We start from the raw sequence: 26026 nt of genomic DNA, 5'->3' as shown, positions 1-26026 counted from the left end.
TCCACCATTAGGTCACTACCCTTTTCTGCTTTTGCTGACTTCTTCTATCAATCTTTTATAAACCAACCTTAGTCTGAGAGTAAGGTGGTTTGAGAAAATTTTTCTTTCATCAATCCTATCTCTTGAGTATTACCCTTCAAGAAGAGAGTAAATGGACGACCTTTGACTAGGTAATAGCTCTGCTTACTCTATTTCTATGATAGAACTCTCTAGAAGAGAAGAGGGAGCATATGAAAGAATGTGAAAAATTACAGTCATATGAAACAAAGATTTATTCTGAGAAATAAGCTTATCCAATTATGGAGGCTAAGAAGTCCCATTATCTGCTACCTAAAAGCTAGGCAAATGTAACCAGAACACTATTGATATATTTTAGTTTTAGTCCTTCAAATTCTTGAGAATTCTGGAATCCTATCATGTAAATACCATATAAATGCCAATCAAAAGCAGAAAATGATAAGATTTCCACGCTCAGCCAGTGAGTGAGAGAAGGAAAAAATTAACTGTTTCCCTATTTTATTCAGAGCCTCTAAAGATTGGCTGGTGATCAACCACATTGTGGAGAACAATGAGTACCCATTCAAATGATAATCAGGTCCTGAGACAACCTCAGAAGCACACTGAGAAACAATAAACACCTCTAACCATTCAAGTTGATTTTAAAGTTAATCATCATATATCAATTTCAATTTACAAACACTACCCATCTTGAAGGTTCAGTTCTGTACCATGCTTATTATTTAATTCTTACCACATTTTGGATTTCTTGGAGGTTGTGTCTCATAATAAAATAAATTATGATCATCAATTTTATTTCAGAAAAAATTGTGATTGTTTGTGGAATTTGAGAAGCAGTAAGATAGTGTTACCATCAGTCTTCTAGAGCGTTAACCCAAAATGTCATTGGAAAACACAGATTTTATTTTTCTTTATAAAATATTAAAAATACATTGTAAATCCAAGCTTCTGCTATTATTCTTCTGATTTAAAAAAAAGAGCTTCATTAAAATGTAAGCTTATCAAAATTTATGACAAGTGCATTACATTTTTTAAATTGACTATATATAATACTAAAAATAGTGTAAGTCATTTGTAGGTGACACGGCATTGTGTGTAGAAACCCATTTAAAAAAACACCACCAAAAACCTTTAGAAATAATAAATGTCAAAAAGTAGACCACAAAATAGACACACAAAGACTTGTTGTATTTTTATGTGCAAATGATGGTGTAGAAGAGAAAGAAAAAAGTTCATTGCATTTATGATTGTATCCAAAAATATCAAATTTCTGGGAATCAACTTAAGTAAGGTAGTAAAATACTTCAATTAAAAACTGTAAGGGGGCAGAGTGACAGCTCAACCCGGCTTGTGTGCATGCTTTGCATTTGACACTGCATGACACTGCATGGTCCCTCAAGTGCTGGGGAGGGGACCCCAAACTCCATGTGGAGTAGCTAGGCACTCCCATATGTAACCAAAACAACAACAAAGCATGAACCAAAGATCAGAAATCTGCACGTCACTATTGAAAGAAATAGAAGTTAAAGTTGGAAAAGGTAAGGAGAAATGTGGGGTTTTTTAAAAATTTTTTAAATTTATTTTTAAAATTAATTTTGGGCTGGAATGATAGTACAGCAGTCGGGTGTTTGCCTTGTGTGCAGCCAGCCCAGCCAAGCTGAGATAGATTCCTCTGCCCCTCTTAGAGAGCCTGGCAAGCTACTGAGAGTATCTCACCCACAAGGGAAAGCCTGGCAAGCTACTCGTGACGTATTTGAAATGCCAAAGACAGTAACAACAAGTCTCACAGTGGAGACGTTACTGGACCCGCTAGAGCAAATTGGTGAACAACAGGAGGTCAGTGACAGTGAATTAATTTTATTTCCATAAGGTTGTTCACATTAATTGATGACATTCAATATTTCAACACCAATTCCACCATTACACCTTCCCACCACCATTATTTAAAATTTTCCCACCTCCAACCAAGCCTGTCTACCATGGGCAAATGCTAGATAATTTATTTTCTAGCGCAGTGGGTAGGGTGTTTGCCTTGCTTGCAGCCTACCCATGTTTGATTCCTCCGTGCCTCTCTGAGAGCCCGGCAAGCTACTGAGAGTATCCCACCCACATGGCAAAGCCTGGCAAGCTCCCTGTGGCGTATTTGATATGCCAAAAACAGTAACAACAAGTCTCACAATGGAGATGTTACTGGTGCCCGCTTGAGCAAATCAATGAACAATGGGAGGACAGTGTTATAGTGCAGTGCAGAGTCTCATAAATACAGAAGGTGGATGCTTCCAATTTGCCTTTTAATTTTGTCAGTGAGTCAGACTATGATGTTCAAAAACATCTGTACTTAAATCTCCACCCTGTTCCTTTCTGCTCTTTATTCATTTTTACTTGAGCAGAATATTTGACCTCTTTGTATGTACCACATTTTGTGCAGTTTTAAATGGAGATTAAAATTATATCTCAAGAGCAGTTTACAAGACAGAATATAAGAATGTAACTTCATTTCCAAGCATAGTAACTGACCCTCAGAAGACCCCCACAATCCTTATTCACTAGCACCATTTAAAAATATCTGAATAAGATTACATGGTAAAAAAAAATTCCATTATAGGTTTACAGCTAGAATAAGAATTTATGCATATTTGACAAATAAGTTTTAGTGGAATATAATCAACTTTACCTAGACTTGAGTAAAAATTAAAATACAAACTATTAGTCTTGCTTGCTTTTCACTATACATTTAGTACAGATACCTTACATACATCCATGGAGGAACTTCATTGTTGAAGGAGTTCTGCCTATAGAGATGTTCTAGAAATACAAAGTGTGTGTTTCATGGACTCCATTTTTCCTAATCAAAAGACTAAAATACGGGTTGGAGGAAGGAACAAAGGTTTCAATTCTTATTGCAATTTCCCCGCATAAAATAAGTGAAGAACTGTTTATGATAGGAAACTATAATTAGGAGTAATCGGATGAAATTAAGGAAAGGAAATAGCAAGTTATAATAAAGTTCTAGTATGAAGCATTCGAATTTAATTGTGTTTTTTAAGTAATGTCAGACTCCCAGATGTGGTAGTGATAAAGCCTGTATACAAATGGGTGCATAAGTAAATGGTTTTCAAATCTACACAATCAAACAAGTATGGCTTATAAGCCAGGATGCCATTTTACAAATGCTCACTAAAAATTGCTGTAGCAACATGCAAGAAAAATCTCCTAGTGGGTTAGATTGTGATTATTTTCTATTTCTTATAAACAATTAAAAGCAATGGAAAAATCTTTTCTTCTCCATGCGCCACTCCAAAAAAAAATAAAAGTCACCTACTTCTTTAGTTTATTAGATTTGTCTATGTTATGATCCCTCTCTGAGTTGAATCATTTCACAATAATCACTAATTTAGCCACTAGGATGCTACATTCAACCATTTCAAATACATCATTCAACCCTTTAGAGACCAGAAGAGTGAAAGGCGAAATATATACATTCTAATTTTTATATCTCTCTCATTGTAACCAAGACACATGTAATGAAGTTCCCAGGAACTAAGCCCTAGGAAGTGTGGGAAGTTGGAGAGAACACCCTGATTTTCTGCTATTGATTTCTCTGTAGGATCACATTGTTTGGAATTCTTTAAGGTCATTATTTTACATTAGGCCGCCTGCTGCTATTATCCAAAAGCTAATCACAAGAATATGTCTGGCTGACACAACAAGCACAGTCATAGTCCCATAGTTATTAATGCCAGTAACAATTTGGGATATAATAAATGACTGTGCATTGTGGCATTTCCCATTCACACTATAGCAGAGAACTACATTGCTGATCTATCTTCTGAAAAGGAAAACATATACAGGCTTGTGCACATGTACAATAAGCCCATTATGGTCTTTTGCTGATGGCTACCAAATATATCATGGCAGCTAAATAGAATTTTATAAGTATGGAATGTCAAAATATGATTCATAATATAACAAGAGAATTTATAATGCAGTGTTAGTATAGGGATTCAGAGAACTTATGGCAGCATTGACAATCAAATTATACTTCTCCTGTTAGTAAGAATATACAAATAACTCACTGAATTGCTTATAAAAGTATTTTAGCTATTATACTTTCTGTGAGAATTGTGCCACTGATTCAGTGATTCTGATACTCTGACCAACTCAAGGCTAACCCTAGATCCACATCTCGTAACATAATTTTTGATTTTGTATTTCTTAGAGTCACGCAGTGCATTGGTATACAGGTCTCCATAAGGGAGGTTTTAAAATACATGAACACAAAATTATTGTAAATATATATGTGTGTTATGAACTCTTTAAAACTGACTTAGTAATTAACATTTAAATAACAGCATTTAATCCATTAGTTGAGTAACAAGATTGTTCTTAGTTTGCCGTACACCTCATATACACAACTAAAGAGAATTTTCACAACTCAGTGGAAAAAAATTGCCTCTCATAAACCTCTAAATTACCTCACCCCAAACAGAAATCTAGAACATAAATGTGCAAATAATTATAACGCTGGAATCACTTTAGAACACTCTTTGGTATATTTTTCATTGAACTGTCAACGTGGGGAGCTAGCTGGATGCATCGTTAATTCCACTATTTTAATTCCACATTTTCTTTCTTTTCTAGTTTTCCTTTTCCCCTCACTTCTTCTTCTAATAACTCTATTTACAACCAGGGTAACTAATAAGGTAAGTACAAAGTTTTTCTTTTTCTTTTTTTTGCTTTTGGGTCAAACTCATGGATGGATGCGCAAGGCTATTTCTGGCTCTGCACTCAGGAATTACTGAGTGCTTGGCGGTGCTTGGGGGACCATATGGGATGCTGGGAATCGAACCCAGGTCGGTCACGTGCCACGCAAGCTCCCTACCCGCTGTGCTATCACTTCAGACCACATAAAGGGTTCTTGTGAATAGCAGTCACTGTTCTACCACTTGAGACTAGTTCAGTGCTTGTCACAAGGCCAATGTCTGCTAACTATAAGTAATGAAAACTACTTAAATTTTCTAGAATTCTTGTCAAAGAGTTACTGACTAATATTTTCAAACTGTATCACTATTCTTCCAATACCTAACTTCTTCAAGCTCATCAGCAATTGATATTTATTCAGCAAACATGTGAACAGATAGGTTATTTTTCTACAGTCCTAGTTTAATTGACATATTCCTTATCTTCTTAGAGCAGAGACTCCATGACTTTTCTGGATAAGAATACACATTTAATTCAGTTAATAGGATGTGACAAATAACTCTCATTAGTTACCTATATTTTCACATTTCATATCTTTCTCCTTTTCTACCTTGGTAAATTCCCAGGAAGACTCTAGCACTTATTTCAATACAGATTTAAAGCTTTTATAAATCAGACTGTTCAAAGTGAGGCTTTTCTGTTTTCATTTCCTGTTTTGTATAAAGGCTACACTTCAATTTTCTGGCCTGCATTCTTTGATTCTAGATGTTTCTTTGAGCCATTATTCTAACTTTGGTTGCCCGGCTCTATTTTAGAGATGAAGAATCATAGACACTGGGATGATGGTTCTGAGATGATCTTAGAAATAATGTAGCAGTTTTAATAGCAAAAGTATATTAAATTTAACTTATAAAACCTGTTAAATTAGCAAGTATCTTTCCATCATTTTATCTCACTATCAGTCTGTGTGGTTTATAGAAAATAGATGCAAAAACACACAGTGATGATTTTGTCCAAGATTACGTTATAATAAGACTTGACACAAATTCTCAATGTTGTAGCATTTTTCTCTTATTGTGTGAAAGAGGAGAGGGAGTGTAGAAAAAGAAAGAAAAACTGAAGAAAATAAAGAGAAAGAGGGAAAAGGAGAACAGAGAAAAATGATAAAAGGAGAAAAGAACTTCAAAGAAGGTGCTTAAGAAGTATTTTTGAATGAGAAATAACATTTTTCTGTGTCTATAAACCCCGTTCTGTTTCTTCATATTTCAAATGGATAGTATCTAGCAGATGTGTGAAGATTAAATAAAGAAAATCCAAAAGTTAATATTTCTGTGTATTCATAAAATAAGTGTACAATAGTGTTCAGTATATAAATACTAATGTGTACTAAAATAAAAGGGATCATTTTTAAAGGCACCATAATTTACAGGCTACAAAAACTTGAAAACTATGATAAGTAACTCCCCAAAGAGTCCATTGAAATCAACAATTATAATCAGTCTGAGCTAACTGAAACACTGAATTTAAGTTACAGTATTTTATTTTTTGTCTTCGCTTATTCTTTTGTCTATTTTATTTTTGTTTTGGGACACACTGGGCTTTACTCAGGGCTAACTCCTGGCTCTTTGCTCAGGGATCAGAGACTCAGAGAGTCATATGTGGTGCTGGGGGTCAAACCCATGTTGCCTACCTTACCAATTGTCATATCTCCTGGGCCTGTAGTTATTTTGGTGTGAGGGCCACACCCAATGTTTCTTATGGATTTTTCCCACCTTTGTGTTTGGGATTTACGTCTGCCTGTGGGGACCATGCAGTACCAGGAATCTGCAGTTGCAAACATGCACTCAGGTTTTTGAGCCAGTTTACTGGTTCAAAGAGATAATATTTAGGTTGTAGTACCTGGATAGCTCTCTCCTTCAACTAACTACCAATGTAAGTGAAGATCCACCATGTGACTTGGTGAGTTCATGATCATGCCATCTAAATGCAGTGTGTTCAGTTGCATGTGTGCTAGCAACTGGACACACCTGTACACTGGGAGCATCTTATTATTGTCTATCTTGTTAGCTTGTTGCCTTGAGATTTCATTTCCTAAAAGAATAGTTCAGAAAAGCAAAATGAAAGCCAAATGAGAACCTAGCTAATTGAACTTTGAACTCTAGCTAATTGAACTCTTTTCAGACCTTTCATTTTTTTCTAATTATATCTTCATACCAGAATATTTTATACTCACCACTTATAAGGCTGATACTCCAGGTAGGAACAGCAATGTCTGTCTGAGTCTTTGCAATCTTTGTAATCTAACAACTGGATAAATCAGAGATTTTTCCTTTTTTCCCAGCCTTTTTTTCCCCAGAGCTTTGTATCTGTCTTTCTTCATTTTCACTGTAAAAATATTAATAAATCTTCTGATGTCAATTCGTCATAATCCTAGCTAATTCTTACTAAGTACAAAAAGAGCTATGTCTCCCATTCCTTGCATGCCAAGGCCAATGGCATATTTTGCACATATTTTGTCTTAAATGGATGGTTCATGTGTGCTATGCTGAGAGCTTTCTACTCTTCTTTAATTGGAAAGAATGTCCCAAAGTATTATGCTAGCAACAAGCTCATTGGTTAGAATCATTGCCAATTAGATAAAATGGAATAGTAATGCGACTTGATATAAAGGCTATATTTTGATACCGCAGACTATTTGTTACATCTATGTCCCCTTAAAATTTACTAAAAGATTCTCAGTTTTTCTAACCAAATATTGGAACAATAATAAATAACCTTGGGGTTCCCTAGAAAATAACATAAGCTGTCTAAAATCCTGTTACAGTTACTGAGTAGGTATTAGATAATTAATAGCTAGCTTTGATTGCAAGGACTAACTTGAAGAGTGTTTTGGCATGAATTAAATCCAATTCCTTACTTTTAAAATCCATTGAGTCTGTGACTTTATTCTCAATGTCTAAACAGGGAAATACCTTAAAAGTTAGAGAAGCTTTGTTTAACCTTGCAAAAAATGATTATAAAAAAGGCTCCCAATTTTGTTCTCAGTTTTTTCAACATCTCTGCCTTTGTCTCTCTTAATTTTGTCCTGCTGCCCTGGTCTAATACTACAAGGCATTTAGCTGTGTTAATTAAAAATACCAGCCAAGAAGATGCTTAAGAATGTTGCTGCTAATGGCAGTGTCCAGTTTTAAGCAGCCAGATTGATTTGGGAGGGTTTTTATCTGACCACTCCATAAATTTACTGGCCAACAGCTTGATGCTAGGGAATAGCTAATGGAGGTTAGTGATTTAACGAAGCCCAGTGATTTTTAGGCTCCCTGCAATATGAAGGAGCTCTGGGAAGTAATTAGAATAAAACATAACAACACTGCCACAATGAGAGAAGTTCTGGAAAAGTGCTTCTCGATAGCATAGGGAAATTAAGAACAATGTCTCAGAGCTGGTTGTAGAAAGGTTATCCTCTATAACGTACAGTGGTTTAATGGGAAGTGGGAGGTGCTGGATTAATCACTGTATCACTGCATCACTGTCATCCCGTTGTTCATTGATTTGATCAGGAGGGCACCAGTAACGTCTCCATTCATCCTAGCCCTGAAATTTTAGTAGCCTCTCCTTACTCGTCCTTCCCAATGATGCCATATTGGAGGCTCTTTCAGGGTCAGGGGAATGAAATATGTTACTTTTACAGTTTTTGGCATGTCAAATACACCACAGGTAGCTTGCCAGGCTCTGCCTTGTGGGTGGGATACTCTCAGTAGCTTTCCCGACTCTGAGAGGGGCAGAGGCTTTTAGAGAAACCTCTAAAAGCTTTTACAGGTGTTCCCAGTCTACAGAATGCAAGCTAGATTAATAGTACTGCAAAATCCCTGTAGTCAAGGCTAGTTTCTGGAGTAAGAAATGAAGGTACAGGGTGGAAGTGATGGGTATTTAGAGATATCAAATTGGTCTGTTAAAGGAAAAGGAATATGCGAGACTTTGAAGACTAGGAACTGGGTAAGTAATTTGCTTTAAAGACCACCATATGGAGAATTAACGTTGTCAAAATGGCAATACTTCCCAAAGCACTGTATAAATTCAACGCAATTCCTATTAGGATACCCATGACATTCTTCAAAGAATTGGAGCAAACACTCCTGAAATTCATATGGAACAATAAGCCCCCACGAATAGCTAAAGCAATTCTGGGGGAAAAGAAAATGGGAGGAATCAACCTCCCTAACTTCAAACTCTACTACAAGGCAGTAATAATTAAAACAGCATGGTACTGGAACAAAGGCAGAGCTGTTGACCAATGGAAGAGGGTTGAATATACTGACGTCCCCCCCAAAGCATATGAGCATCTAATCTTCGACAAGGGGGCAAGAAAAGTGAAGTGGAGCAGGGAAAGCCTCTTTAACAAATTATGCTGGCAAAACTGGACGGCTATATGCAAAAAAATGGGCTCAGATCTCTGCCTAACTCCATGTACAAAAGTAAGATCTAAGTGGACCAAAGACCTCAACATCAGACCGGAATCTATAAGATACATTGAGGAAAATGCTGGCAAAACCCTTCATGACATAGAAGCTAATAGTGTCTTCAAAGATGTCACACTGCTGGCCAAGCAAGTGAAAACAGAGATAGATAAATGGGACTATCTTAAACTAAGAAGCTTCTGCACCTCAAAAGAAACAGTAACCAAAATACAAAGACAGTCAACAGAATGGGAAAGGATATTCGCCAACTACACATCTGATAAGGAGCTAATTTCAAGGATATACAAAATACTGGTTCAACTCCACAAAAAGAAAACATTCAACCCCATCAAAAAATGGGGAGATAAAATGAATAGAAACTTTGACAAAGAAGAAATCCGAATGGCTAAAAGACACATGAGAAAATGTTCCACATCATTAATCATCAGGGAGATGCAGATCAAAGCCACAATGAGGTATCACCTCACACCACAGAGACTGGCCCATATCCACAAGAACAAAAGCAACCGGTGCTGGCACGGATGTGGTGAGAAAGGCACACTCCTTCACTGTTGGTGGGAATGCCGACTGATTCAACCCTTTTGGAAAACAGTATGGATCATTCTCAAAAAATTAGAAATTGAGCTCCCATTTGACCCAGCAATACCACTCCTGGGAATATATCCCAGAGAGGCAAAAAAGTATAGCCGAAGTGACATCTGCAATTGTCTGTTTATTGCAGCACTCTTTACAATAGCCAGAATCTGGAAAAAACCTGAGTGCCCGAGAACAGATGACTGGTTGAAGAAACTCTGGCACATTTACACAATGGAGTACTATGTAGCTGTTAGAAAAGACGAAGTCATGAAGTTTACATACAAGTGGTAGTACATGGAAAGTATCATGTTAAGCGAAATGACTCAGAAAGAAAGGGATAGACATAGAAAGATTGCATTCATCTGGGGAACATAAAGTAACAAAATAGGAAACTAACACCCAAGTATGGCAGAGATTACTACCAGGAATTTTACTCAATGACCCGGAGGACAACCACACATGTTAGGGGAAGGGGGAGCTCAGAAAGAGAAGGGAACACCAAATAAAGGGTGTTGGGAGGATCCGCCCACGATGGGAGAGCATGCTGAGGGTAGACTGTTGACCGAGCATGATTGCCACTCAATGCCTCTTTTGAAGACCACGGCACTCAAAAGGAGAGAGAGGGAAATGTCCTGCCACAGAGGCAGGGTGGGATGGGGGCGGGGGGGGGAGGGGATGCTCGGATCCGTGGTGGTGGGAAATGCGCACTGGTGGAGGGATGGGTGTTTGATCATTGTATAACTGAAACCCAAGCACAAAAATGTGTAGGTCTACCACTGTACCTCATGGTCTCTCACTATTAAAAAATAAATAAATTAATTACAAAAAAGACCACCATATTTGGTCAGTTCATATAGTCACATATGATCCAGATATGATGGAGCATGGTGACAGTCACAATCCTTTATGCAAGGCACATGTAATACCCCAGGGAGCAGATGATAATTTTGATGACAAACAATCTGCCAATTAGGAAATTGTTCATTGTCAGTGAATGAACAGGGGGAGATTCAATTCCTTCCTTCATAATCTCATAATGGTGTAAATTGAGGTAGAGTGTCAGGACATCAGCAAAAGCTTGATTGAAGTAAACTACTGTATGTTCTAAAGCCTGTAAATTTTTTTTGGTTTTGGAAAAATGTCTAGACTCTTTACAGTTTTAGTAATTGAAGACATATTATTTATTGCACAAATAATATTTATCAGACTGTGTTACACATGGGCCTCATTCCCCTGGCCCTGAAAGAGACCCCCAATACAGCAGCGTTAAGAAGAATGAGAGGCTGATAAAATCTCAGGTCCGAACTAGGCTGCCAAAACGAAGAAGGACTAAAACGACTACCCGTACAGTCAATGCACGTATGCTGGCACCGGAGGTATCCATCAGGCACCTGATGGTGCAAGCATGGAAGATCAACTACAACATCATTGGTCTGACTAATATTAGAAGGCATTGATCACATCACACCATTTTCGACATTAGAGAAGAACTGTTCCTCAGAATATGTGACAAAAAAGGCATTGGTGGTGTCGCTGTGCTTGCCAACACACACTTGGCCATGAGCATTTATTCAGTTGAATGCCTAACAACCCGAGTCGGATGATTACACTTGAATAGATGTGGCTCACTGCCAGCAGTTTCTATCTTCATTGCCTTTGCAACAACATCCAATTATGATAAAGAAGAAATTGAGAAGTTTTACATAGAGCTAGAGAAGTTCTATGAAGAAGACATCACCTTCTACAAGAACTTTGTTGGTGATTATAATGCCAAGATAGGACCAAAAAGATCAACCAAAGAATTGCACATCAGGACCTAAGGCCTGGAATGGAAGAAATAGGGTGAGAGACTGTCTGAGTTCATCATGTCAGCCAAAACCATCTATGCTCACAGTTCCAGAAGGTCGTATCTAAACATTGGACATGGGAGTCTCCCAGTGGACAGTTCCAAAACAAAATTGATCACATCATATTCAATCAAAGGTTTTGCCTAACTAATCCTGCTGTTTTCCCAAAATTCCAATCGGGATCGAACCACCATCTTCTTCATGCAAAATTTTACTACACGAAGGGGGGACAAAGGGCTTCAAAGTTTAAGGAAAGAACTCCCAGAATGACCACCTACTGGGAGCTCTTTGGCACTATTGCCCAACATGGGAAGATGCCATTGTTGATGACACTGATGAAGAATATGATCAATTGGTTCAGTACCTACATGATATTGCAAGGAATGCCACGGGATAAAAAGATACAAAAAGACGCCTGTCTTCAAAAACTCTCAAACCTATTCACCAACATGGCTGGGTGTGAACCTCAGGCAATAACAAGTGAACATCTGAGCTCACAAAGCAGTGCAGAGAAGCAATAAAGGAAGACCTTAAAGAGAGAAGAGCAGAAGTGCTGGCAGAGGCGGCAGAAGCCAGGAAAAGCATTCACAATGCCCACCTATCCTTCGCCAACTACAAGACCAAGCTGAACTGCCCTCCGACATCCTGATGGATCTATCACATCTTCCAGAAGGGCAATGGAGAAGATTATCCATGACTTCTACTCAGATCTCGTAGCCTCGTCCACCTGCCCACATACCAAATTCCACAGGATGGATATGTCGTTCCCAACATTCTCCCTTTTGAAGCCCAACACACCACTTTATCAGTAAAGAAGGGAACAGCACCCGGCCCGGACAAGGTCAGACCCAAACACCTGAAGAATCTGCCTTCAGTACTCATCAATACACTGGCTTGGCTCTTCACACACTACCTGTCTGAATCAAGGTTCCATTCCAATGGAAAACAAGCAGGACTGTTCTACTGTACAAGAAGGGAGACATCCACGACATTGGCAACTATCACCTGATCTTTTTTGTCCATCATCTACAAGCTGTTCACTTGAGTCATCCTGAATAGAACTAGCAGAACAGTAGATGAAGGACAACCATGAGAGCAAGCCGGGTTCCGTAAAGGATTCAGCATGGTCGACCATATCCACAGGATAACCAAGCTCATTGAGGTTTCTCGAGAGTGCAAGATGCTGCTCTGTCTAATGTTCATTGACTTTAAGTAGGCCTTTGATTCTGTTGAGACTGAAGCAGCCATCAAAGCCCTAGACAAACAGGGCATTCAAACTCAATACATCAAGATTCTCTGTTATTTGTATTACATATTCACTACCAGGATCACACCATTATACAAGGAAGTGATCATCGATGTCAAGAGAGGGGTTCAACAGGGTGATACCATTTGAAACCCTTTAGTGCCACCCTTAAGAATGTTGTGCAATGACTGGAATGGGAAGGAATGGGAGTTAAGATAGACGGTCGTCAACTACACTACTTCTGCTTCACTGATGACATCATTTTAATAACACCAAGCATTACCAAGTGGCCCAAATGCTGGCCGACTTTGACCATGAGTGTGGAAAGGTCGGACTGCTGCTGAATATCTCGAGGACAATGTACATGAGAAACAGACTCAATCCTGACCTTTTATTCACTCTCAATGGGACAAACATCTCCAAATGCAGCAGTTATGTGTACCTAGGTCGAAAGTTCAACATGACAAATGACCTGACACCTGAGTTGCGCAGGAGGAGGAGAGCAGCGTGGAACGCCTTCAAGAGTGTTGAAGAAATAGGTAAGAGGATGAAGAACCTCTGGCTCTGGGCAAATCTCTTAGACTCCACTGTTTTTCCTGCATTAATATATGCCTCAGAGACTTGGGCCCTATGAAAACAGGATAAGAATGCTATTCGGGTCTCCCAGAGCTATGTTTGGTATCATGCTTCAGTCAAGTGAGAGAAGTAATTCAGTTTCAACCTCTGTCGACAATCAAGAATCAGGGATGCTCTCTTGTTTGCCAAGGCGATGAAAATCAGATGGACTGGACATGTAATGCTATTTGGAGACAACTGCTGGACTAGAGCCGCTACCAACTGGATTCCATAAGGACATCAAAAAATTGCGTGGACGCCCACCTATGAGATGTCAGACTTCTTTGTCAAGACCCTGAATGAATAGTTTCAGGCTTTTCATGTTCCTGGAGTGAGCAGATACTATTTGGCTACACTAGCACATGACAGGGATGAATGGAGACATTACTGGTGCCCGCTCGAGCAAATTGATGAGTAACGGAATGTCAAGTGATCAAGTGATCGAGTATTACACACGGGAATCAAATATAAAATACAAAAAATACAAATTTCTAGGTGCCAATGCAACCATATTGAATCATAATCCCAGAGTAGGGCTCAAGTGTCTCTACTTTTACGAAGCACCAAAGATGATATATAAAGTTTTCTTGTTTATTCAGGGTGAGAAACATAGTACTTAAAAGGATTTCCTCCTTATTGAGGAGTGTTAAAAAAATGAAATAATCTGCAGTAAAACATTAGTTTTGCTCTTCAACAGTCTTAGATCTAACAATTTAGTTGTAGGAGTAGAGCAAATTATTTAACATTTTTAACTCATTTTCATCAGATGATAGTATGAATAATGCTGACACCATATGGTAGTGATACAGAGATTATTAAATAAATTCCTATATGTCGAAAACTCAGGCTGGAGCGATAGCACAGCGGTAGGGCGTTTGCCTTACATGCAGCCAACATGGCCAACCCGAGTTCAATTCCTCCGCCCTTCTTGGAGAGCCCGGCAAGCTACCGAGAGTATCTCGCTCACACCACAAAGCCTCGCAAGCTACCCGTGATGTATTCGATATGCCAAACACAGTAACAACAGGTCTCACAATGGAGATATACTGGGCTCACTTGAGCAAATCGATGAACAACGGGAGGACAGACATTCCCTTATGTCGAAAACTTAGTCCAATGTTGAACATATAGTAGAACTAAATCAATGTAACTGTATGTTATGCACACAGAATTTGCTCTTTATCTTAGATCTGGGGTGTTCAGGCCAAACTTAGTTATGCTCATGGATTACTTCTTCCTGGATCTGTGCTCCACTCAGCTCCTGCTTTCTGAATTTTTTTGACTCAGAACTTGCATCTGGTTCCTTATCTGTTCCTCATTTTATGCTTTTAGTCTGTATGCTGCCATGGCTTCTTACATGCAAAGCATGCACATTGCCACTAATCCATATCCCAAGTCATAATCCTCAATTGAAAGATCTTCCACCTTCATTCCCTTTTACTTCTCTCATGCCACCCAACCCCCGCCCACCTGCTCTTCCTTCAATATCTTTTCTTATTCTTTCTTGGTGGGATTGGAGAATCTGGATTTGTTCTCTTGCTTTCCTGTGTGTGTAGCATCTGCATCTGTTTTGTTTTTCTTTTTTGGTGTGTTGTCTAAGCTTTGTATTTGTTTTGTTTTGGGACCACATCCAGTGGTTCTGAAAGCTTACTTTAGGCCTGTGCTCAAAAGGACCCCTGGAAGTCCCAGGAGACCATATGTGGTACTCAGGAATTGAACTGGGATTGGGCTGTGCCTCAAACTGTATGATTTACAAGACATGTGAACTTAGTTTCCAGGCTAGCTGAGTAGAACAGTCATTTGTCCTTTTTGCTATCAATTCATGGCCCTGACCTCAAAGACTATTTCTATCAGAGTAGTAAAAATGCAAAATACCCTTTACTTCCATTTCTATCTTGCCTTCCCACTCTCCCTCTCCTATTTAATCTATTACAGGTTAAATAAAATAATAAAATTAGTAATAGGATGAACTATCCCCAATTTCAATCAGATGAATGAAAATATTGACAGTGAAAATAAAACCTCACCTTCTGTATTAATACCCAAGAGAAAAGCAATGGAAAGATCAGCTTTAATATATCAGGCATTTATATATTTGCCAAAGTTTTTCATGTGAAACTGGGCCTTAGGCGAAAACTGTTTGGAAGAAGATTCAGATCCACTGACAGATTTATAAAAGTGAAAATTTCCAGGAAGTCTATAATTTTTAGGAATTTACTTTTATGGTCTTTTGACCATATGTTTAGGCTGACATAAAATAATGTCACCAGTCTGAGGAAGTTGGAATCAATAACAAAGTTCATTCAGACAGGAATAATCTACCTGCCCTGGTGGCTAGGAAGCAACACATTTGGGTCAGCATAAAGGGAGATGTTGACATTAAGAAAGTAATCGGGTTCTAAGCCTCATACTGGAACCAATCACTGTCACCTTCAACCAGTAACCACCGCTCCAATGGATAGAGTCTGATGTGAGTTATATACATCAGTGGCCCCCACCCCTCAACAACAGCATTTAATTTAGAATCAGCAATTAATGTACTGTCTTGAGCTCCCCTCCATAGTATCTGCTAATTTTATGTACACCACAAACCGAGTTAAAACTCTAGCAAAAGTAATTTATCATTGATTGTTACTTATTATCATTTAACAAAGAATCCTGGTCTCTATCCACTGAGGGAAGGTTTTTGGTTCTTTTTGTCAATTAAATAGTGGCCTCATGGGGCTGGAGAGATAGCACAGAAGGTAGGTCATTTGCCTTGCACACGACTGACCTGGGTTCGATTCCCAGCATCCTATATGGTCCCCTGAGCACTGCCAGGAGTAACTCCTGAGTGCAGAGCCAGGAGTAAACCTGTGCATCACCAGGTGTGACCCAAAAAGCAAATAAATAAATAAATAAAATAAAAATAACTAAATAAATAAATAGTGACCTCAGCACATTAACAGTGTGTTCAAAGGAGATTGCAAGGTAATCTTGAAGCATTAGCTTGTCTGTCAATGGATCTATTTACCACAGAAGAGTAATGTGGCATTTTGTCAAAGCCATGTGGGGGCATGCACTAATTATAAATCAGCAAAGTCAACCATCAAATGTATCCAAAGGTGTGTTTGTAATATTAAGGCTCAGAAAGTAACACATGATTTTAAAAGAAAAGTTGCAGTGGCGGGTGGGGTGGTCTGGAAGCATGAAGAGTCAGCATGGATTTGAGAAAATATGCTTTGTGTTTATTCTTGATTATCTGGTGCTAACACAAATCTTTTTAAGTTGTTCTCAACATGCCATTATAGTTGGGGAGTACTTACTTTTCATTTTTCACGTAAGTTTGTCTCATTTGTAAAAGCCAGTGAGCATATGTCATGTGTGTGTGTGTGTGTGTGTGTGTGTGTATGTGTGTGTATGTTTAACTTTAAGATGTCTTTAAAGGTTTATAATTGATGATATAATTCATATGTTCTTTCAAAGTCATAGGAAGAAATAAAACTTTAACTTAGAAAAATTTACTTAAGATTACAAGGTTCCGAGAACACACATTTGTCCGTATGAGATTTTTCACATTTGATCTATGCAAACTTTAATTTGATAATATAATATTTACATTATTTTACTATAGTTAGCCTTAAATAGAATTCCTTCTTCCTAGTTTGAAATACATATTCCATTTTAAGAAATTTTCATTATATAGTACATATTGCTTTATTGGTCTTTTTCTGGCACTGTCTAGAGCAGAATTTGGGAAAGCCAGTGGAACCTCTTAAGTATTTATAGATTCACCTCTTTTTTTACATTTGAAAAGTTTATTAGTCTCCAAGTCTGGAGCCCTAAAAGTGACACCACCAGCAGCAATGGAATATAAGAAGAGAATTTCAGCTGTCAGAGTGAAGCCGGAAGAAGTGCTGGATAAAAACAAATATACTAAATCAAGATGAGAAAAAAAATGTGTCACAAGCCTACAAAATTGAAATTAGTTATATAATTTCCCTGCTTCTCAATTTCCTCACCTATAAAATGGGAATAATGATAACGTCTGTTCTGAATATACATTATGTATATTATGTGTGTTCCTTAAATGCATTATGTATGTTCTGAACATAGGTGTGTTCTGACAATTAAGTGGAGTTAGTAGGTGTCAAACAAATAGGGCGATTTTGGGACACAATTTGGCACTATACTAACACAGTGCTAGCAATTACTATTAAAATACTAGAATTTCACAAAGTGGGTTATAAAATGGTAATAATGCCTTCCCTTTTACAGTTATTTACTTCTATAAATTTGAATAGAGAAGACAAGTTTAATAATCCAGACGTGATGTCTTCTCTTACCAGGTTCCTTATTGCTATTTGTCCTAAGTCATGCAACTTGTCAGAGATTGGAAAAAAATATTTAAATGTAGATTTGGTAGCTTCCATAGTTCAAATTCCACTCTTTCAGATTCTGGTTTCCTCCATCCTATCTCTGTGCTTGGGTACATGAACAGAAAATTCATCTCAGAATGACAGTACTCTAACTAGATTATTCTTTACTTGCTTCTTATTCCCCTTAACTAGGTTAATTAGTACATTGTTGGCTTCTTTTCTCCACATTTTATATTTCAAAAGGAAAAAGGTGGAAAAACTTGTTTCCTCTTATTAATCAGGTCTGTAAGTGTACAACTAAAATTAGAGTTCATTTATAAACAGATAGTTTATTTAAACAGAAGATATTTTCTATCCAATTTGACAGTATAAACTTATTCTATAGTTTCATGCACAAAAGCCTGTTCAGACGGGAACATTAGAAATGTTTAGATTGTTTTCTTCAGTATATTTAGAAGACTACTGTTTTATAGCTATTGAATTGTGATATAAAGAATTGAAGAAATGTTATAAAGTTATAATACTAAGGTGTCTGACTTCTGAATGCTCCAAATTACAGTTTATGAGCAATATTGATATACACACAATAGAATAAACTTACTGTTCAAAAATGTTTCTTATTACTCTGATAGTTCAAACTAAGAATTGGTCAGAATTGATAATTAGCTGTTTCAGAATGGTTCTGAGGTTCTGCTCACAGGGATTCTCAGAACAACTCACAAACCTCTGGGTCAGCAAAAAGTCCTGCAGCTTCAGAGAGGTAAAATATAGTATAAATAACATGGCACTCTCAAAGAATGTGCTAAATAAACTAGCTCAATGAAAATGCTTTGACAACCTTTATCTTGTCCAAATTAAGACCCATTTGTTCATTGTGAACATGAAATGTAATGATGTAGTGAAGGATAACTAATTCAAATGCAGGCATTTCCCTCATGCTGTGGTGGAGCTTACTGCTCCTTTAGAAAACACACTTTCTGACAGCAGTTGTGGTACCTGCTGAATGCACCTGTACCAGCTCAACAAGATTTGTATGGGAAGTGACTGTGCACAGGTCATAATTTAGGGATGAATAGAGAGATTCCTGGACAATGTGGAGACCCATTCAAGGGAGAATATGTCAGAGAAGAAAAGAGTGTCAACCAAATTGAAGGCGATGTCTTCCTCCAAGAATGACGTTGGGCCTTTATAATATTTGTGCTTCTAAATCTGGGTGTTATCTTAGAAGACCATCAACATGACAATGAACATGCGACTCAGTATCCCAAGGAGCATCCCTGAGAGGAGATAAGAGTGTAAGTAACCATAAGCAGAGGGAGTTTTATGATGTTTTCCTATTTCTGTTCATGCTTTAGGACAAACACTGCTAAAGCACTTCTAAACTCTTAATACTCGCCAGCAAAGGGGATCTTGTTAGGTGTGTGGGTAAGGTGGACTAGTTTTGTAGAATAACATTCTACATAAATTCTGTGTCTGGAAGCAATCAACTTGTTTGACAATTAATACAGGTGTTGTTTCAGTGTTTTATGCAAATTAAGGATATTAACACTGTTTGGTGGCAAGAATATTTGCCCTGCACTTCAGATAATCTCAAGTGTGCTGAGAAAGGAATATTTACTGCGGCGTGACAGTATTCCAGAAAGCTAATTACTCAGAAGAATTTGTAATATACTGCATAAACTGTTGTTCTTCAGAGGCTTTTCTAAAGGTAAACTTTTTTGTTTGTGGTTTCTCTTAAACCGTTGCACCTTCATACAACAAGCTGCTTTGGGAATTGAGGATGTCGCTCGATCTTATCTCTATTTTCTCCTTAAAATTCCTAGTTAGCTTTAAAGACTCAGATCCTTGTCATTTTTCTCTGAAGTCTTTTATGACTCATGTCTGCAGAATGAGTCAATGCTTTTACTCCAGTAATTTACCTAATCATAGTATTTCTCATATGCCATGATATTTATTGTTAACCAGATCATCTTCTCTGACTTATTTTTCTTTGAATCTACAATAACTAAAACAGGGATCTCATTAATAAAAGGTGGAACTTAGATCTCATTAATTACACATGGAAAGAACGAAGATAAGCAGAAAGAGAGAGAAGTTTTATTGTCCAACATGGTAGGAGAATTTCCTAATCCTGAAAAACAGAAATATCAGGGAGATGAAGGAAGAATATGAAACATAAAGTCAGAGAAATATAGACTTAAATTCTAGCTCTCTACTCACTATTTTTGACTTGAAAAATAAATTAAACCTCAGGGTTTTTAAATAAAATTATGAGTGTTAGATGAAATTAAATTATTCATATATAAGAATATGATAAACATATATAAAAAGCACAAGATATATAATAGCTTCTCAGGACTTATTTAACTGAATGTTGGTAGAATAAAAAATAGACTGCATCTTAAAAATTCAATGCAAAATTAAACAGCACATTTGGTAAAAACTCTGACTTCAGAATTTCTGTGCACTAAGATAATTTTCTAGTAAACACCAATTCATCTTAGAGCCACTAAAGCAATAACAACAGCAAATTTTCTCATTGATAGAATGCCTCCCAAATAGCTTACATTTATACAATGACTTTTTCTGCCAGAATTAATTTTAGGAAGTGAGACATTATTTTTAGTCTCTTTAGTCCATGAAAGTGCACTGTCTACATAAAATTCCCTAGACTATTAAGTAAAGCAAGAGGCCCTTATTTAGGCAATTAGCCATAAAAATAGAAAAGTGAGCAGGAGCACAATGAATTAGATTGGCAGAATGCCCTGCCACACTGCAGGAATTCATTTCATTCTTGGATATAAAATACATCTCCAGAGTGTCTCATTTCTGTCAAATGACTCTTTCTGTGTATTTCCTGAAGATTCCTGTGGTCGATCTGCTATGTCTGTGGAAGAAAGAGACAGCCTTTCTGTCCATACTTTCTTTTCACACTTAGCCACCAACACCCATGCCAAGAAGATGCCAATGAAAATGAAGACTATGAAAAGAAGATTCACATTTAATAGTGTTATCAGACCCAATCTAGCTGTGAATTACAACTGACTACTCCTGATCCACCAAAAACTGGTTAACCGGACTCCCTTTTCACTTATATTGTGGTGCTTCACATCTTCACCTCTGCACACACATACTCCTTCTACTCCTTCAGTCTATGTCTTTGATGGCAATATTCTTTCTTCCTTCCTACTGACACTTACATTCCCTCTCTTTCCCTCCCTTTCTCTTTTTCTTTTTTTCTTTAGATCTTTGTTTCCCACATTCTTACCCATTCTTCAAGACCCAATCTAAGCTCCACTTATAGAGACTTTCTTGGTTATTATGACCACAGTCTGCATTCCATTTCTAACTTTAGCCCTAAGTTCACAGGTATACATAGCAATGACCAACATAATGAAGACAATCCGTGCTTTCACTGTCCTTCTTCTATCCAATAATTTCATGGTAACTGTTATGTACTTTAGGCTATTTGTACATGCTATAAAATTCAAGTTCAACTCATGGATCCTCCAAAAATTATTATTTTTTTATTCATTAAAGACTTCCATTACTTGCCTCTGAAAAATCAATGCAAATGCTTGACTGGAGATAAACCATACATATCCATTGGTTTTTATGATTTTATGAGAAAAGATAAAAGCATAAATGATAGGATGTTTACCTAAATTCAAATTTAAATTGTGATTTACCTGCTTCTTAAAATTTACTTTTAATGTTTGTTTTCTGATGTGAATGTGAAAATTATACCTGCATAGAAGCTATTTTATCACTTTAAATGAAGCCAATAATAGTATTCACCATAAGTTTAACTGACAGGATTGATTAAGAAATAAAATTTAAATTACACAGTAATTTTGTACTCATTATTACTATGACTAATAAATGTGAGACTGTCTAAAGCATTTGACAAACCATTGGTATGTGATAGAGACTTCATAAATAAATAATCCCCTACTTATTCTGCTTCTTTAGGTATTCTCTTTCCATTTAAAATTTAAGAATTCAAACTGATTTTCTCAGATAATATTGTAACTATTTCCAAAAATTATATTAGATGAAAATGTTGGATGTTTGAATGCCTCTCTCAATAACCAGAAGACTTATGCTAGAAAGGTAAAGGTTAAAGTATTTGCCAGCCATGTAGCCAGCCATGGCTCAAATCCCAGGAACTAAGCACCATGAACGCACTAAGCACCTTGATGACTACAGGTATAGAGCCTGGAGTACACTGGAACAGTGAACAAGGATAGCTCACAAACACCAGCAAGAACAACAACCCACACCTCATAATAAAAATAATAAACTGAAAATAGACACTTAATTTATGGGAAACAATGATTTACCTCCTAGAGTCTATCTATTTATCCTAAAATATTAAAGGAATATTTCAGGCATCATTCCAACATAGAAACAAAAGTAAACAACACAAATAAATGCCATGTGTGTATTTATATTTACTCTTCCCAAGTAATCAGAATGGCAATTTCAGATATTGACTAATATAAAGGAAAGGAAAGTAGAAGATTTGCCCTAATATGCTGGAAAGGGTGGAATAAATGAGATAGTGATCAACTACCCACACTTTTCTGCAGAGGTGTCATTTATACTGAGATCTGGACGATGAAAAGGATGCATATAATCAATAACCTAAGGAAGCAGTTGTCTAGAAGGAGGGTACGGTAGTGTTTTTTTTAAAATCCCAGGCCAGAAAAAGTGTTATATCCATGCCATTTATACAAGAATAAACCGATATAGAACAATTCAAAATGGTAAGGATTTTACTTCAAGGACATATGATTCTTCAATGTTTTTCATCAATCTTGAGTTCTGGTTAAGATGATATTATCTAGGAAGGAAATATGCTACATAGTTCACACAGTATTTTGCAAGTTCACAGTTCATGGTAAGAGACCATACGATTTCTATTAGGGAGAGAAACATTAAGTTCTTCTTGTTATAGCCAGTATTTCTCCTTTAGAGCAAAATCGTGTAAGTGCATATTTTCTTATTCAGCAATATTCCATCTCCACTCAAGACCTTATTTTTAGAATTACATCAATAATCATTTCCTGTGATGGCCCATCATATTTGAAATCTAATTCATTTGTGGCTTTACAGCTGATTAAACTTTTCACTCTGCTGTATCCTAGCTACAATGTGTCAACAGTTTTGTCTGTATTAACAATCTCCCAATGCAGAGAGGCCATAATTAAGCATCTTGTTTTGATAGAACTGTTACAGTAATGATAGTAGAAGGAGAAAATAAGCAACAAATAAAAAAGCAATTTATTTTCCTAGTGCTTAATGGTTAAGTGTAGAGAAGATGCTAAATACCTGTCTATCCAATATTCTGCAAATAAGTGGACTGGAATCATCTGCTGTAGTATTTTTATACTTCTAGTATAAAGTAGCTCTTACATGATAGAATTAATTTTCCTACTTAAAGAAGGCATGTTCAAAGCCAAAATTAAAAATTAATAAAAAATAGTGTTATTTAAAATTTAACAATTTATTACTTGATAGAAGGAGAATATAATTAAAATAGAACTCGTTTATGATATACTATAATTCAGCTACTATATCAGATAATTTAGGATAGGATGAAGAGATAGAGAGTACAGCGGTTAAGGTGCTTGTTTTGCACACAGTAGACCCAGGTTTGATCCTCAGCACGGCTTATCACTCTTATCAGTGATCACTGAATTGCCAGGAGTGATCATTGAGTAAAGAGCAAGAGTAATCATTGAGCACTGATGGTTGTGGCTCACAATCCAAAACCAATAGACTATTTAAAAGACTAATGAATTAAAAGAAAATGAATTAGTTCTAGATCCTTCTTGACCTGGAACTTTGCAACATAAAAGACCTAGGATATAAATCTGAAGAACTATAAATCATTGAACAGAAACAAATGTTCAAATAAAATAGCACAACAGAATCAATTCATGATTGATTAGGCACCCTGGGAAAGATGATATTTTAACAAAACAGTTCCTGAAAAAATATTTTGTTCATTATGAACAAAAGTGTAGAGACAGGAGTACATACAGATGAATTGTGAAAATATGTTTATGGGCAACATGAATTAATTTTATAGAACAATCACATGAAATAACAGTGAAAATGAGAACAGAAGTGGTCAATGGTCAACTGTTAGGTAAACCAAGTAGGACATCTGTACACAGTATTATGGTTAGCAGTGCATACAACTCCCCTGGAGGTGGCTTGATATGAGCAGGTGTGCTTTCTTTTCTTTCTTTCCCATACCCTCTTTCTTGCTCTTTAACTTTCTTCTTTCTGACAAGTTTCCTATCCTTCCCTCTCTTCCACTTCTCTTCCCTCCTTTCCTTTCCTCTCCTCTCCTTTCTCTTTCCATTTCTTAAATTTATTTAACATGATCTTTCTGTTCCATTTAGAAGTTAATGGAGTTAAGTAATGTATAAGAGAAGCATCTGGTGCTCATGGTGCTTATTATTTACATATTCTAGGGAGGGTTATTAGAGACAAATATATAACATTAAAATTTATGACAAACATTATTAAAGGCATAAAAGGGAATATTTATATTTTAATTAAAACACTGTGAATTACAAAGTTATTTATGATTGATTTTCAGGAATAGAATGTTCCAACACCAATCCCTTCACCAGTGTCCACTTTCCTCTACCAATGTCCCCAGTTTCCTCCAACCCCACAACCTGCCTCTATTGTGGCACTTTTTCTTTTACTATTACGGATAGGGTATAATACATCAACTTCTCTCATTCCAATCAGGTACAGCCCGCCCCCAGGGCCTCGGTCTCTCTCTGGGCATGCGCATCTAACTCGATCTCATAGAACAGCCGTTTTTTCCCCTGATCTGCATGGGACCAGCACAGGTACCCTTTCCGGAGCCATGGCCGCTAATGCGGCCACGAAATATTCTCCCACTACATATGCCCTAGGAACCATAAGCTACCTTCTTAGATGGAATCTTCTCTATTTTAGCTCAGCCACTAGAAACGCAGTAGCCAATAACTCATGAGCCTATCTCAACTCACACTGCATATCAAGCAGAATAGTAACAGTGAACGTGAAGGACTAAACCACACTTGTCACAATGGTAAAGCAACGCAAAAGCCCACCAAACTTTCTTATTGAAGAGTCTAGCCCAGAAGACATCAACAGTACTGTAGTGTTAGACAACCTCTCTGACAAGGAATTCAGAAGGGAGCTACTTAGGATGCTTAGGGAACTAGAAGAAACAATGGAAAGCAATGCCAATAAAAGACAAGAGGATTTGAAGGCAGAAATGAGGAAAATGCAATCAGAAATGTCAGACCTGAAAAACCTGGTAGGAGAATTGAAAAACTCAGCGGAAGGCCTCAGCAGCAGAGTAACAGCTGCTGAGAACAGAATCAGCGAGCACGAAGATGAAGTTCAGAGACTCTCCAGGAAAGAGCAGAAAATGGAAAAGAGACTCACAATTTTGGAACAGATGGCAAGAGAAGATCGTGATGAAGCCAAGAGGGGTAACATAAGAATTATTGGAGTCCCAGAGGGACAGGAAGAAAACCTTGATGAAGAAGAAACTGTCAAAGACATCATTGCTACAACGTTTCCAGAGCTGAAGAAAACTTGTGACCACATTCAGGAGGCTGGAAGGGTACCAGCTAGAAGAAATCTGAATAAAAATACTCAAAGATACATTCTGATCAAAATGACCAAAACCTTAGACAGAGAAAAATTTCTGAAAGCAGCAAGATCGAAGAAAGAAATCTCTTAAAAAGGAGCATCCTTAAAATTCACAGCTGATTTTTCTGATGAAACCCTCATGGCCCGAAAACAGTAGTGGGACATAATGAAAAAACTCAATGAAATAAATGCCTCTCCAAAAATACTTTACCCAGTGAGACTCTCATTCATAATAGAAGGAACAACACACAGTTTCACAGACAAACAACAGCTCAGGAACTTCATAGACTCAAAACCATGGTTACAAGAACAACTAAATGGGCTACTTTAAGGCAAGAAAGGTCCCTCAAATACACCAAATTTCAACAGAACAATGGGACAAAATCCCATAACAATAATCTCTCTCAATGTCAATGGGCTAAACACACGAATTAAAAGACATAGACTGGCAGGATGGATTAGAAAATTGAACCCAACATTCTGCTGCCTGCAAGAAACACATCTCAATAGTCAAAG

General features: G+C 37.1%; 1 pseudogene; it reads left to right on the top strand.

Moving 5' to 3' along the window:
• The first annotated feature begins 1492 nt into the window (after positions 1–1492).
• The window catches only part of LOC130015967 (vasculin-like), a 37026-nt pseudogene continuing 12492 nt past the window's right edge, over positions 1493–26026 (top strand).

The sequence above is a fragment of the Sorex fumeus genome, unplaced genomic scaffold (assembly GCF_029834395.1).
Source record: "Sorex fumeus unplaced genomic scaffold, SorFum_2.1 ptg000007l, whole genome shotgun sequence".
NCBI classification, from domain to species: Eukaryota; Metazoa; Chordata; class Mammalia; order Eulipotyphla; family Soricidae; genus Sorex; species Sorex fumeus.
Note: the sequence above shows the minus strand (reverse complement) of the source record. Positions and strands in the feature narration are given on the sequence as shown.